Source organism: Alligator mississippiensis, chromosome 1, assembly GCF_030867095.1.
Source record: "Alligator mississippiensis isolate rAllMis1 chromosome 1, rAllMis1, whole genome shotgun sequence".
Lineage (NCBI taxonomy): Eukaryota > Metazoa > Chordata > Crocodylia > Alligatoridae > Alligator > Alligator mississippiensis.
Genome location: NC_081824.1, coordinates 396,846,586 through 396,860,178, shown reverse-complemented (window position 1 = coordinate 396,860,178; position 13,593 = coordinate 396,846,586). Strand labels below are relative to the sequence as shown.

General features: G+C 42.7%; 1 long non-coding RNA gene across 3 annotated transcripts in view; it reads right to left on the bottom strand.

The window, feature by feature from the left end:
* LOC109283468 (uncharacterized) overlaps nt 1–13,593 on the bottom strand; it is a 63,909-nt gene that overhangs the window by 30,671 nt on the left and 19,645 nt on the right. For 2 of the 3 annotated variants that reach the window (XR_009460031.1, XR_009460039.1), the window contains one exon: nt 784–1,343. The exons of the other annotated variant lie outside the window; for it this stretch is intronic. This is a non-coding gene — a long non-coding RNA (uncharacterized LOC109283468). The remainder of the gene's footprint in view (nt 1–783; nt 1,344–13,593) is intronic. 3 annotated transcript variants of the gene reach the window in all.

Below are 13,593 nucleotides of genomic sequence, written 5' to 3'. Positions count from 1 at the left end.
GGGGAGACATGAATGGGAAGCGGCACTGGGGACTAGGGGGAGACAGGAGAGGAAAGCAGCATTGAGGACTGGGAGCAGATGCAGAGGGCAAGCAGCACTGGGACTGGGAGGAGAGGCAGAAGGGGAAGCAGCAATGGGGATCAGAGTGCAACATGAGGAGGAAGCAGTGCTGGGGACGAAAGAGAGATGAGGCAGGGAAGCGGCACCAGGGACCAGGGGGAGATGTGAAGGAGAAGTAGTGCTGAGGACCAGTAGGGCTGGGGCCCAGCAGTGGAGAAGCAGAACCAGGATCCTGGGGGAGACACCAGGAGGAAGCAGCGCTGGGGACCTCTACTGCTTCCCCCTGCATTTCCCCGCCTCCCCCACCACCTTGGCCCTGCTTACCCTCACACGTGGGCACAGGGCATCACTCCAATCCAGCACTGCCAAACTGGGCTGTGATTCTGGGCTCTGCATGGCTGGGAGCTCTCCCCTGGCTCCCCAGAGTCCAGGGCTGACCCTTGTGCACCCTGCACCTGGGAGAGCCAGGAGCTACCCCTGGCTGCTGCATGGGAGCAGAGCGGGGAGGGGGGTAGTAGAAGCCCTGGACTGAACTGCTCCTGTTGGAAGAAAATTTGCTCTTGATAGGGGGACACATGTAGATGTGTGCCCAGAAGCATTTTAGTGAGCCTGAATTTTTTTTTGCAGAAAATTCAAACCCATTAATTGCATGTGTAAACATGCCTTCAGAATGTCATTGACTACTATCTCTGAGACCAATGATCCAGCCAGTTTTCTAACCACCTTAGAGTATTATCCAACCCATGCTTCCTTAGCTGACTTGTGAGAATGATGTGGGAAACTGTGTCAAAAGCCTTGCAAAGTCAAAGTCAGTCATATCCACTGGTCTCCCAACATTCACAGAGCCAGTCATCTCTCCACAGAAGTCAATCAGGTTAGTCAGGCATGACTTGCCCTTGGTGAATCCATGCTAAGTATTTAGAAATGGATTCATTGATGACCTGCTCCATAATTTTTTCCAGGGACTTAGGTGATGTAGACCAGTCTTTCATTCTCCAGATCTTCTTTCTTCCTTTTCTTCAGGATGGTCTCTATAGTTATCCTTTTCCAATTGTCTGGGGCATTTCCTGATTTCAATGAGTTTTCAAAGATAATGGCCAGGAGCTGTGCAATCACATCAGCCAGCATCCTCAGTAGCTTCAGGTGCATCCCTTTCAACCCCAGAGACTTGTGCACATCTAGTTTTTTTAAGTAGTTCCTAAACTGTTCTTTTGTTACTGTCACCTGCTCATCTCCTCTTCAAAATGTGCTACCAGCTGCAGTAGTCTGGAAGTTGGGCTTGCCTGTGAAGGTTGAGACAAAAAAGACATTGAGTACTTCAGTCTTTTCTGCATCATGTGTCAGTAGATTGCCTTCCCCATTCAGTAAGGGACCCACATTTTCCCTGATCTTTCTCTTGTTGCTTGCATACTTGTAAAAACCCTTCTTGATATCCTTTACCTCCCTAGCTGCAATTCCAATTGTGTTTAGCCTTCCTAATTTCATCCCTGCATGCCCAAGCAATACTCTTATACTCCTTTCTAGTTATTTATTCAAGTTTCCACTTCTTGTAAGCTTCCTCTTTGTGTTTTAGCTCATTGAAGAGTTCCCTGCTAATCAAAACTGGTCATCTGCCATACTTGCTAGTCCTCCTAAACATCAGGATGGTTCATTCCAGTGCCCTCAGTAACATTTCTTTAAAATACAACCAGCTCTCATGGACTCCACTCTCCCTCACAGATGCATGTCTAAAGGGTGCAGCTACACATGATTTAAGGTTCATTAAGGCTATGCATCTACATGTGTGTGACCTTAATGCACCTTAAAAATGGTGATTTTAAGCTATTCACTATTTTATTTATGTGTGAATAGCTAAAATGCCTTAACACACGTTTAGATGTGTTAAGGCACATTAACACTGTCTTTATTAACTGACTTGGGACTAACTTTAGTTCCAAGTTGGTCTGCACACCACGTTAATGTGCCTTAGCATGTGCACATGTAGACGTGCACCTAAATCACCTTAATGCAAATTAGATAAATGTGCATTAAATTTAGGTGTGTGTAAAAGCACATGTAGACAAGCCCTAAGAGGTGCATTCTAAGATGCGTGTGTTATTCTCAAAAGACGAAGGAGTTAAACTTATAAAATGATAACGCTTGTTTATTCATAAAGCCTTCTTAGCCTACTGATCTGCTGTTCCCTCCTGCAATCCCAGGAGCATATGTAACAACTTATATATAACCCTCTTAAAGGTATTTACACAACATGTGTCTAAGAGATATATTCCACTAGGTTCCAAAAGCAATCCTTTAACAAACAGCCAACAGGTGAACTAAGCCATTACTCCATTCCAATCAATCACAATATCCAGGTTAAAAATGAATCCAGTTTTTCTGTCTCATAGGTAGCTAAGGGATCAAGAGATCCTCCAAATTTGGAATAATTTTCTGATGGCCAGATCCCCCTGACTTCCATTGCCTTTTCTTTTATTCTACACACTTCCAAATAAGAGACACACCTGACCACATGGTTAAATCCTGACCATTGCTGCCAAGGTGAAAGCCGGAGATTTAACCCTGTCATAGCCACTACCAAGTTAACAGAGGTTTTGGCTGCTCAGCCAAAAGCTACTGCCAATTTTCCAGTAGGTGTGAAAAGCTTAAAACTGATGCTGCAGACTGCAACCTGCTCTTTTCTCCCCAGATGGGAAAGGAAGATAGTTCTGGCAGCCACTACAGCATCCCCTATGCTTCAGTTCTGGCACAGACAAAATTCCCCCGCTTAAGGCATACAGTCCAATTTTGGAGGGCTGATTTTTTTGGAAGATTGCATATGGCATGTGAATAAATACAGTAATTCTTTCATTGCCTTGCTTCAGCATTATGCATTGCAATACAGTGAAAAACATTACCTGCTTATGGACTGGGGTAGATCACTATAGATCCAATGATCACAGTGGAGCCTGCTGATTCAGATCCATTGGTGAGCAGCTTTTAATTGAATATATCAATCTACTTCTACTGATTCCTCTTATTCCCATATATGTCTACACCTTCTTGTATATTGTCTAACATTTAGAGAATAAGGTTTTCACTGTAGGATTCCCTACCCTACCACCTAGAATCCAGAACCCTGTGTTAGGTGCCTACTGTGTCTATACTGTTATAGGACACAGCTGGTATAGCACAGCTTTATCTCAGCAGGCCTCAAACTTCTCTTGAAACAAGAATGCTTGGGGTGCCCCCCCTTTCCCTTTTACATAATATACTAGTGATAATTACTCTTACACCAGGATTTCACATTTCCTGAAAAACTCCCTCATCAGATTGAGAGATCCAAACCCACAACTCCCCCCCTACCCCACCATGTAGGAGAGTCCCGGAATTACCAAGTTAATAAACTAGTCTGGGTGTATAACCCTCCTTTCCTGAATCTGTACCATTGTGCTTCAAAGTCAATGCAGGAATGCTGTATAGATAGGTACCTTCATTCAACTGTTTCCTTACCAGAGCACCTGTTCCCTCAAGTGTTTCACATCTGCTATTTTATGGTTTGGAAATATGCATTTTTCTACATTTGCTAAAAATGTTGCTATCTTACTTATCATTCACCTTACAAATATTTACAAATTTTAAATTTCCCCACATCTATTTGTTCATAGGGAAAGGAAATACATACCTTTAACCCAAATTTTAAGATGCTCTTTCTTAGACCTAGCACCAAAATGAGGAAGTGAATTCTGTTTGCCTCCTCCATTCACTTCATTCTAGGCTACACAAATTCTTTTTCTATAATAGGCATATTTTTCTTGGTCTAATCCTGTGAGTCTGAGCCCCTTTATGTTCTATCATATTCATTAGGAGCTCAGAACATTGCAGCCCTCATCTTTATAGCATCAGTCAAGGGACATCACATCATACATTTTTTAACAGAGTGCAATTGTTTCTTGTTAACTTGTCAGCAGCTAGCACTTCAGTCTCAGTCATCTTTTGCAAATTAATGGATGCAGCTTTAAAACATCACTGAGAATAATAGACAGTAATTTGTAAATATGTATTTAAATGGGCTAGCATACAGGTTAGACAAATCTGCCTTCTTTAGAATAACTACATTTTATTTTCACAATTCAACTAAAATGAATATTTTACTATTCAAAAGCTAGATATCTGGAGAAAATGTACATCTGCAATTTCACTAAGTGCAGTTAAAGTATCCTAAGGGGGAAAAACAATGATTTCTCTTGAAATCTGTAGCTTTGCATCAAATTTTCACAGAGAAATAATTGCAGAAAGCGCTTTGTTTGTCTGCAAAAAACTTTTATAGTTAGAGAAAGCAGTACATGTGTGCATCATGGCAGAAGAACTGAAGGTCAAAAGGTTAATTCCACTTGCTGCAGCATGTATTCTAGCACTGACTCCTGATCTGCAGAACTCTTGCTTAATAGGGACAGCTTCAAGAAAAAGAAAAACGGATTTCATTTCATGGGAATCCAAAAGCTTTACGATATACTCAAGAAAAAGAAAGCAACAATAAGTGGGAAAAATTGCTATATTTTATTCTTGGTTTTTTGTTGGTTTGTTTGGGGATACTTTTGCCTTTATATTTCTGGGTAGAAATAAAAAAGGCTTCAAACTATTATTTCAAAAGAAATTGAAAGAAAAAAAAACCATGATAGAGAAGGTGGACCCTTTTATATGTGATTTTCTTTCCAAAAGGATAAAAAAAATCCCTAACCAAAACCATTGACATGGGCAAAAAAGAAAAAGTCAAGCAGAATGTAGTTAAAAGGAAAATATACTAAAGGTCCAATGGAAGCTTTATTAATTAAAAAAAAGTTCACTATTTTATTATTAATACTATAATAATCTATTAATTTAGTTTCATTTCAAGGTTTTGGTGAAATTTTTCATAACAATATTAATGCAGTGGCCCCTAAAGGGCCACAAGTGATTGGTACACCATTGTGGCTTGCTCTTTTCATGTACAGATTGAGAAGCAGGCCCCATACTTAGAAGTGTATTATTTCATCAGATTACGCAATTAAAATTTTAGTTGTAGGAAGGATAACTGCTGGGCCCTTCTTATAGGGTACCAAATTAAAGGAAATAAAGAGAACAACATATACATTTGACCTATCCCCTCATCTAAACCTTAGTGAATACTTGATAAGCGACTGTTGTACATAAGGAAAGACAGCAGAATCAGGCCATTTTGGAAGGTTATGCTTATCCCTTTCAGCTTAGAGAGTCAAGGCTTTGCTTTATGGAAAGGCTGTAGGATTTATCGACACGGGAAAATGTTAATAAAAATTGCAATTACTTAAACAGGGTTTGGCAACATTTTCCAGCAGGGGGACAGGGATGTCCCAGCCTATGTTGACCTAGGGATGACCCAATCACTACCACTACTTCTTCTTGCTGCTCAGATGGGCACAGCACAAAGGGAGCTCCCCTCTGCCAGAACTGTGCCATAATCAGTTAACTGGCACAGGGAAAGCTCTGACATTGAATGCTGATGAAGCTGCAACTCTGCAGGCTGGATCCAAAAGGTTTATCATCAACTCTTTCAGCATCAACTACTCCTTCAGTCAGATGCCTAGTCCATCTTCAGGTAATCAGACTGAGGGGTCCTTTTCCTCTAGCTACTTTCTATATATGTTCAAGGGAATCCATGAATCTACCCCAATAAGCTACTATCTAACCTCTGAATGCCTAAAAGCTAAGCCCAAATAAGGCATAAGTACCAAAACCAGAACTCAGGCAGTTAAATCCAAAGAATAATCCAAAATGTTCCTGTTTCATAAGTGTTTAATTCCAGAGGTACCTAAACTTCCTCATCAAGTTCTTGTTTGACTTTCATGTTCTCTAGGTCCCATCACTTTTCCTTCTGTGTGTGGCGGGCTAGCCAGTAGTGATTTGGCCCAGGGGTTTTGAAAGGGTAACAAATGATTGGAGGGTTTGGGATTTCCTTTCCTCACCAATCAAGCCCCAGAGAGGAGGAAGGGCTTGCCCCTCCCCATGGCCCAGGTAGAGAAACCAGACCTGAATTAAGACTTACCCTCCATGTCCCCTGATTGGCCCCTCTGGCCACCTGGAGGGGGATAAAAGGGGCAGCGCAGCTGACTCAGGGAACGAGACCGGCAAGGGACGATGAAGAAGGAGTTTTGAAGAGATGACAAGAGCTGGGCCAGAGGGGCGGGAGCTGTTGCCCCAGAAGAGCCCCAGGGAGTGGAACCCACAGGCAGTGGTTGAGGTCTCAGCAGCACAGCACGTGGCCGGCAGGAGAGGTTCCCCGCCCGCTCCAGCGAGAGGCTGTGCAACACGGTGTGCGGCTGACCCAGGAGGCTCCCAGCTCAGCTTCTGGTTTCTCCATTAAGAGGCAGGGTGGCTTGACGTGAAGCATGGGACTGCCAGAAAGTCAAAAGCCTTAGCAGTCTAAAGCCATCTCACCACTGGAGTGGCAGGGTTTCTGCCTACTATATGGGAGATCTGAGTTTGAGTCCTTGCTGGGTTAAGTAGGGGTGAATGAAGTGACGGGGAAAAATCCTTGTCAGGATGGAAGGAATCATTTTTTTTCCCTCCTCCCCTCCCTCCCAGGTGCCTATATGCTACATCTTTCTGTTACTCTGCGTCTCATATTTTGTGCATCTCATATTTTGTCAACCAGGATCTTTTGTTGTGTCTGCTTGCGCCTCATATTTTGTCAAACCTTTCTTTGTTCAACTGAATGAATATGCCTGTGAATGTGAATGCCTAACCTTTATTGAATCCCTGTCCCCCTGGGGCGTATTGTAGTGGCTTCTATATACCCTGGTTTATATATGTTATGTTCCCACCACTGTTTCCCTCATTAAAAGGTGTATGGTTATGTCCCCATTGGTGATCTGTCTCTGCTCTATAGGGGAAAGAGGGTCCCTACACCTCCCACAGTGCTCATGCACCTGCTCTGATCCCTCCAGCTGGAGAGTGGATATGTCTTGGAGTTCAACCTGGGTTACATGTGTGTGCTTAGAACTGCCATTGTCTGAGCAGTTCAGCAGAATTCAGGATCTAGCAACTAAATGCTCTTCTGCTTAAGTCCCTTGAAGTACAATCCACAGACTGACAGGATCAGACCTCTGGAAAGTACAGCTACTGTTACTTGTTAATATGCTCATATTTTTAGGTAACCTTCTAATTAAACAGAACACCCAGGAAGTGAGGCAGATTCAGTTCCCTTCTCAGCCTGAGAATATGACCCAGAAGAGTGCCCAAGCTACCAGTCTTAATGTGCAAATCTGTGTAAATGTGTAAATCTGTCACCATCCTAAGGTACCTCACTTATTTCATTCAATATGGAAAGAATTTAAGCACCTAATCTGAATTCCAGATTTCACTCTGGTGGCTATGCAAATTAAGCACTTCAGCACTTATTTTTTTTTCTTTTTAAATCTAGGCTTACGTCCCTAAGCTTCCAACGATGGGCATGCACAATACCATCTGAATGCTGCTGCTGCCGCTCCACATTGACTGAATTCATTAGAGGTGTAGCCCAAACCCAAGCCACAGAGATCCTGCTGTGAATCATATCTAATGAGTTATCAGCTGGCTATCAGATACTCTAGAGTAGATGTAATGTACTGTGTGGTGGGTAGTCTGCCCTAGTGTTTAGGCTACCAGAGGAGGACCAAAGACTAGGACAGAGTCAGAGACTAAATTACCAAATGCAGATGGGCTAATTGCCTGGTTGGCCACTCCTGGAGACCAACTGGCTAAGCAGGTGCTCTGCAAAAAAGGACCTGGGGATCACAGTAAACAATAAACTAGATATGAGTCAGTCAGCAGTATGCCCTTGTTGCCAAGAAGGCTAACAACATACTCGTCTGCATTAGGAGAAGTGTTGCCAGCAGATCAAGGGAAGTAATTGTTCTGCTCCGTTTCGCACTGGTGAGGCCATATATGGAGTACTGTGTCTAGTTTTGGGCCACCCACTATAGAAAGGATGTGGACAAGTTGGAGAGATTCCAGCAGAGAGTAATGATAGTGGTTTGGGGGCTGGGGCACACGACTTATGAAGAGAGGCTGAGGGAACTGGGTTTAGTTAGTTTGGAGAAGATAAGACTGTGAGGAGATTTGATAGTAGCCTTTAGCTACCTGAAGGGTGGTTCCAGAGAAATGGAGCTCAACTGTTCTCAGTAGTGACATGGTAGAACAAGGAGCAATATTCTCATGTTGCAGTAAGGGAGGTTTAGGTTTGGAATTAGAAAAACTCTCTCAATGGGAGGTTGGGGAAACACTGGAACAAGTTACCTAGAGAGATGGTGGAATTTCCATCTTTAGAGATGGATTTTTAAATCCCAGCTTCACAAAACCCTGGCTGGAATGATCTGGTTGGAGATGGTCCTGCTTTGAGCAGGGGTTTTGACTAGACGACCTCCTGAGGTCCCTTCCAACACTAATTTTCTATGGTTCTATGATTCTATGGCAACCCTACCTGAACTACTGAATCCAGCTGGTCTCTGCCTGAGCCTCCTGACTGGCATCTGACTGGGAGATGAGCCTACCTATTTAGTTCCAAGTTTGGCAACAGTCAACCAAAGGTTTCTGTTGAAGCTCTGCTTTGGCGAGTCTCTGTAATCTAGTATTCCTGGTTTCCTGACCTTGTTTGCTCTGTTCCTGGACTTTGGTTTCTGGATCTTCCCTTGGATTTGGTGATTTAGCCTCTCACAGTATTTTGTCACTTGTTTCTACAAATGAGAAAATTAGACTTATCTGCTTTAGTCCAAGAGAGTTAAAATTAGTGGGAGGTATGTGTCTTGGTGCTTTATGAACATTAAATGACATAAATGACTAATCTTTTTTTCTCCTTCTGGTTATCTATGTCTCCAGATCTGGTCATCCCTCTGCCATTTATAGTCATCTAAGTGCCAGAAATGCCCCTTATTTTAACAGGTAGGAATTCACTTCATGAACAGCCAGCAAGGCCAGCCATACCTTGTCATGCATCCAATGGTGCATCTCAAGCTGGTCCAGAGAGGTGATACTCCCCCTCTATGTGACTTTGGTCAGGCCTCAGTTAGAGTACTGTGTCCAGTACTGGGTGCCGCACTTCAAAAGGGATGTGGCCAGCCTGGAAAGGGTTCAGAGGAGGGCCACCCACTTGGTGAGAGGGCAGCAGGACAGGCCCTATGAGGAGAGACTGAGGGACCTGAACCTGTTCAGCCTTAGCAAGAGGAGGCTGAGGGGGGACCTGGTGGCTGCCTACAAACTCATCAAGGGATATCAACAGCAAATAGGTAGAGCGCTTTTCTCCCCAGCACCACCTGGGGTGACAAGGAACAATGGTAAGAAGCTGATGGAGAATAGGTTTAGGTTAGAGACCAGAAGGCAATATTTTACAGTTAGGGTGGCCAAAATCTGGAACCAACTTCCCAGGGAAGTGGTCCTCGCCCCAACCTTGGGCAAATTCAAGAGGAGGTTGGATGATCACCTGTCTGGGATCTTGTGACCCCAGCATTCATTCCTGCCTGTGGCAGGGGGTCAGGATAGATGATCTGTACAGGTCCCTCCTGACCCTAGCTACTATGAAACTATGAACTATGAAACATGACCATATTGTTGTTTTGTGTATGCAGACTGGGCATAAGCACTGGCAACACAATGGAGGGAGGGTCATTTCTTAGCTTGTGCCCACTGTAGCTGAGCTACTAGGGCATTCACCCAGGAAGCCAGAGAACCTAAGTCTCTTACACTTCCTATCAAAACACTAACCACTCCCCTACAGGTCAAGCAATATGGCACTTCTTCTCCAGTGCTCCGTTTGAAGCTGAGCCACTGGTCCTTGCATTTAGTACAGGCAGCCCTGCTTAACACTGTTTTGCTTAGCGCTATTTTGCTATAATGCTCATTTTAAATTGATACCTGATTTCACTTAGTGCTCAGCAAGTTTCATTATAAGGCTCATGATTGCCTTTTAGAGTCATTAAAAACACTTGTGGTCACCACCTTGGATTATCAGATACTTTTGGTTTCACTTAATACTCGTTTCGCTTATCGTTCAGTTTTTCAGTAACTAGTTAAGAGCACTAAGTGGGGGTTGCTTGCATATTCATTGGAAGAAAATGGATGAAGGGCAGTGCCAGGAGGAGGACTTTGCCTCACTGGGAACAAGGAGCCCAGGGGCCCACCTTTCCATACCAGCAGCCGCTCACTGAGGCACACACCTTCTAGCTTGTGCTCTTCTTCCATGTCCATGTTGCTCCATTTTTGGCTGCCCAAGGGTCCATCTTCAAAAGGAGAACCTTTATATCAGTGGTTCTCAACCTTTTTAGACATGAGGCATCCCTTGTTAGACCTAGAGAACCCTTCAGAAAATGCCAGTTCTTAACTTTTACTCATATTTTACTATGGAAAAAGAACAATTCTTCTTTTGCAAATTACTCAGAAAGGCCTCAACAGGTCAAAATATTTTTTTATGCAATGTATTTCTATTTGAAATCTCTGGATTTATCTTGTAAATCATGTATATGCTTGCAAACCTGACTGTGCTAATATTGTGCGACACCCTTAAAAAAATCTCTTGGCACCCCAGGTTTCAATAATTCTCCAGGTGAGAATCAATGTATTTGATAATGCCTGAGCTGTGGTGGTTAGAGGGCTATGCTAAGAACACAGAGACATCCAGGTTCAAAACCCCTCTGGGTTAGGTGCCCTAGAACCAAGGCCTTCCACCTTCCCAGGTAAATAATGTAGTCATTCAGCTACTGGTAGGAGAGGACGGGGATCCTCTCTCTCAGCTCCCCAACTCTAATCCTGAATTTAATTCATCTTAATCATGGGTTTTGGATGACTATACTTTGGATCAGCTGTGCCTTAGGTAATCAGCTACTAGGGACAATGGAAGAAAGTCTCCCTCCCTCCTCCATCCCTGAATCTAAGTCCTGCTAGTCATGGGTTCCATTCAACCATATCTTCATGTGTTTAAAGACCACTGCATATCTATATTGCAACATCTCCCCCCAAAATCCTTATGATTGCTTTAGAACTGCTTGATGTAATGAGACCATGTGAGACCCCTGGACCTAGCTAGTCCCAGTCAAGAGACTAGGGCAAATCCTACCTTGAAAAAGCACCAAATGCAGCAAGCCCAGAGCAGCACTCTGGTCCTAACTGGGCTGAGTGAGACAATCAGGACAGCCAGTCCCCTGAAGTAAGAGGCAACAAGCCCCACCAACTCCAGCCCTGAAAAGCCAAGATCAAGACAAGTCTCTGGGCAAAAACAAATTTCTTGTTTGTGAACTTCTGTGCACTTGCTTGCTGGCTTTCTGGTTTTGATTCCTGGTCTGACACTAGCTCTGGATCCTGGTAAAATCCTTGGCATTTCCAAATTCAAGTTCTCTCCTCTTGATTCTGACTTGTCCTTTAGGTCTAGCATTTGGCTTCTGACCTTGGTCAGCTCTGGTTTATTGTGAATCTGGCTTTGGCTTCTGGACTTAGCCTGTCCCAACTTCAGTTTTGGCTTCCCAATCCAGTTCTGTTGTCAGATCTCTGGACCTTCAGCCCCCCAGGAACTGATCTGGATTCTGGACTGTACCCATGCCTTGGGTATCTAGCCACTAGACCAGATTACCTATGCCTTGGTGCATAACACTCAAATTGGCAATACTGCTATAAAGTAACTCTAACTCAAGACCAGCTTTCTTGCTACATGTTCAGTTTGTAGCAACTTGTTGACACTAATCAAGTTGTAGTTACAATAATATTCCAGTTTTTCCACTTTTGAGACATTTCTTGGCCATGGGAACGCAGTTGATAGCAAGAGTTTAACTTTTACACATTCAGAGGGAAGATCTACATGAGATGCTACTGCGCAGTAGCTTATTGCTAGTGCACAGTAGCGTTGACAGGCACTAACTGTGATGTGATGCAACTGTACCGTAGCATCTGAAAAAAAAAAAAGACAGGTGGAGACACTACTGTGCAGTAACACTAGTTATTGCACAGTCATTTAGTACTTGGTTATGCAGGTACTAAATGACTGTGGAGTAACAACTGTGCAGTGTGCCGCTCATGTGGATGTGGCCACTGTAAGCAAATTAACTGTAATTACTGGATGAACACATGATGAAAATCACATCTCTAATACAAATCAGAACTCAAAACCTCCTAAACTTCATTAATTTGCCTTTTTTTTTTTCAACAGACAGAGACGTAGCTTTCTTCGCCTTTTTTGATACATTGTGGGTCATGCAAATGTGTCTGCCATTATTGCATATAATGTAAAAGTCCAAGATGAAACTAAATTAAAAAATATACTTCACAAAATATTTGGCTAATTAAGTAGTTTATGGCTATCATAATTATGTATTTAAAAGAAAATGGAGAATATTTTTCCTCTGTTCCTGAAAATTTGTTCATGGAGGTGATCATCAGACTTAATTGGGAGGATGGATATGTCAAAATGTTGTCCAGAAAAATGGTTCTAGGAGGTCAGTTAAACTGTAATTAGCATTAATATCTGTCATAGATCAAGAAGCCTTTGGTCTTCTGCCCATACAAGATCAAAACCCTTTTTTGTCTGACTGCCACTAGAGCAATGAAATATCTGCTGAATGTGTGGATCACAGATGGGAAACATTCATTTCCCTTTTTAGTGTATGGTACTCAGTGCAAAGCAGTGTGAGGATTTGGAGTAATACCTCCTACAAATGAATATTTGTGTATTTATCCAGATCTCAGCGGGAAGGTGGATGACAGCACCTATTGTTTATTGTTCAGCTTTTATTTCATTATGCAGGGTAAAACTAGCATAAGTGTCAACTATTCCACCAAATTTTTAGTGTGTGATAACGCATGGAAAAAATTATTAAGAGCTGTGCTTAAATGTACAGAATAAATACAGATTACTGAAACAGTGACTGCCTCTCCCTTTTCAATCCTGAATTCCATTGATCTACAAAAACCTGCATGCTTTCTTCCATATCCCCAAGATGTGGAATACATCTGAGTTGTTACACGGGGTCCCTGCTGTCCCCTCATTCAAGTATCTCTATAAATACACTATGGAAAATTACATCTAAACTATTATTAGTCAAGTGGAGAGGCGGAGACAAGAACTTCTTTACTCTGTCATGCTGTGCACCAGTAACCAGTTATACCTTATTGAGAGGATCTAATGGGTAAATTACTAGATGAGGACAGGGACCAATAGAAGACTATAACTATGGGTGAGAATTATATCTTTACACTAATCTCAGAGACAGGAAATCTGATGAGGGTCTGCAGAATATCATGCTTTCATACGCAGTTGGAATTTGGGAAAGAAATAAAGAGGTCCAGAGAGCTTCCTGAGAAAAAATAAGAACACTGATAGAACTAGAATTAAATAGCACTCAAAGAAAATAGTCTAAGTGACTGAATGCAACAGGTAATTGAATTGAAACTCTTTTGAAAATAAGGAAGACAACCAGAAAAATGTTAGCAGTGTTTCCCTCTATAGTTAGAAGCAACAGGTGCTACTGAAAAAAAAGACAATCATTAGGTAGTCTAATGATGATAGCAAGGGTCTGCCAT